This window comes from Nomascus leucogenys, chromosome 2 (assembly GCF_006542625.1).
Source record: "Nomascus leucogenys isolate Asia chromosome 2, Asia_NLE_v1, whole genome shotgun sequence".
Lineage (NCBI taxonomy): Eukaryota > Metazoa > Chordata > Mammalia > Primates > Hylobatidae > Nomascus > Nomascus leucogenys.
The window spans coordinates 91,626,755-91,629,250 of record NC_044382.1 but is presented as its reverse complement, the minus strand read 5'-3'; the positions used below and the strand labels follow the sequence as shown (position 1 = coordinate 91,629,250).

The 2,496-nt window shown below is 43.9% G+C and overlaps 1 pseudogene across 1 annotated transcript; it reads right to left on the bottom strand.

Moving 5' to 3' along the window:
• Window positions 1-1,630: 1,630 nt before the first annotated feature.
• Window positions 1,631-2,233, bottom strand: LOC100602498 (annotated as a pseudogene). Its single transcript, XR_001115323.2, has one exon. The product of XR_001115323.2 is annotated as a 60S ribosomal protein L35 pseudogene (transcript).
• Between the last annotated feature and the right edge of the window lie 263 nt (window positions 2,234-2,496).

Here is a 2,496-nt window from a genome sequence, read left to right as displayed (position 1 = left end):
TGAGAGGAACATATGGCCTAAGAAATTGCCAGGCATGGCTCTCACCTCTAACTGACTGCCTGTCCATACACATCTAAAGAGAAGGAAAGGAGTGGGCAAGAAATATCCTTGAGATTTCAGTCCTGGGGAAGGAAGAAGCTCCCAAAGAACTCTGAATTCAGGGAACAGCCATTCCTTGTTTGAGATTTGTTTTTTTCAACTCACTCCATGACTTTCCTTTAGATTTCCCTTTCTCCACTCTCCCCTTATTCTTTCCAAGTTCCATTCCTGAACAGAATCAGAAGGTCCCCTCTCCTTTTTTTTCATTCTGAATCTCTGTGATACATGTTATTCAGTGGTGAGGTAAAATCATCATATTTTAGTTAAATACCAGTCATCAGAAGCCCTTTGGGATCACTCAGTTTTGAGAATGGCACTTCTAATTTCAGTTTCGTATCATAAGTACATTTATGCTACTTGATTATAGTTTCCAAGTGAATTTTATCTTTAAAATATCATGCCCGGTTTTGTTTCTGAGGCAAAAAGGTCTCTGATCGAAACTAGCAAATCTAACTTTATTTCTTTTGTCCAGATTTTCTTTGCTCTTCCCGACCATTTCCAACAGAGTAATGGGGTGAGAGAGCACCTCACGCGGGACTTTTCCTTTTCTTTCACCCCTGAGGAGTAACACATCCTGTTAGCCCTAACTTGGGCCAAGCCTGTTTGTTTCACAAAACAACCATCTTTAACCATGCTGGGTAGAAACAAGAGATGGATACTCCTCGGGAGGAGTGAGCATGCCTGCTGTGCAGGTAGGTCTTGCCCAACTTTAACATGAAAAGGATCTAGTAAGAAAGAAAACACGAAGCCCTGGAAAAGGACAACAATCGCCATATGGAGGCAAAATGAAAGCAGGTTGTGTACACAGACTCTCCGTAGGGATTACACTGAGGAGACAGGAGGCTTCTGGACCTCTTCTGGCAGGTCAGATGGCTGAGCACAGAAAGTGCAGCTCTGGTGCAGACTGGCAGCTCATGTGCTGCTGAGCACTGACTCCTGTCCCCAAACTCCAGCTGTGGGACACATGGAAACCAAAGGCTGAGTGATGTCTGAGAATGCAATCACCAACTCTGTCTGCAGGAAACATGGTTCTAGAATGGCAAGTATGATAGAGCTGTTTAGATCAGTAGGATATCAGATTGCTCAAGAAGACACTCCTCTCTAAGGAGCCCTTCCTACATGTCAGACACTGTCAAGTGGTTTACCTCCTTTAATATTCATAACAAGCCTGTGGATAAAGACCAGAAGAAAGTCTCCATTTTGTGATATTGAAAACTGATGTTCAATGAGGTTAAGACAGTTTTTTAAGGTACAAATGTATTAAGTAGCAAAGATAGGACTTGAACCCTAGTCTGGCAGACTCTAAACGTGTGCTCCCAACCTTTTCACGGTATTGCAGGCCAATGTGGCAAGGGAAAACAACTTTTGCTCAGTATTTTTTTCTTACATCATGTGACCTCAAAAGGAAGCAGATCTTTTGGCTACTTAAGATACAGAACAACTTGTTTTTATCTTTAAGATGGTCAATGCTTTAGTCTTACTATTTAACACAAGGCAGTTCTCACTGCTTTTTTTTTTTTTTTTTTCTTCCCTCAGCCAGCTGTGCTTTATTGACAATGCGCCCCTCAGGTCTTGACCGCGTACTTCCGCAGCGGGTACAGCCGCTCCTTCCGCTGCTGCTTCCTGGTCTTCAGGTTTTCCTCACGCTTGTTGAGCCGGCGGCGCATGGCGCGTGTCTTCTTAGGCCGCAGGTCCAGGGGCTTGTACTATTTGCCCTTGTAGGATTTCCTGAGGTTTTCTTTCTGCGTCTGGTTAATAACTGTGAGAACACGGGCAATGGATTTCCGGACGACTCGGATCTTAGAAAGCTTGAAGGCCGCACCGCCTGTCACTTTGGCGACACGCAGCTGGGACAGCTCCACCTTCAGGTCGTCCAGCTGTTTCAGCAGCTCCTTCTTCTTCCCGCGAAGATCTCGAGCCTTTATCTTGGCCATTGCTGCACAGGCCGCCGACGCCGCCGCCGCCGCCCGCTCCGAGGGAAAGAGCAGTTCTCACTGCTTTTACAGACAACTCTGATGGTGGTATATACATATATTTTACTCGTTGGATAGTACTGACTAATCAACCCACAGGTAAGAGTAAACTTGAAAAGTTTATGTGAAAAAACCGTTCCTCACCCCTTTCCTGATGGTCAGGGAAGGGTGCTCTGAATAACCATGTTAGTTTATTCAATTATTAATAAATTCCCTTATACTGACATCACTTTAATAAAAAGTTATGGAGAAAGTATCTAATGTTGCATTAAATATACCATATCTGATGAGGAATTATCTGTTAGTCCAATGCCATGGAGGAAACCACCAGAGAATTGGGCATTTTTTCATTTTAGTCAACTGAGCTTTCTGAGTTCTTAATCTCACAGGCATTATGGCCCACTGGCATATTTGTTTTGCATAT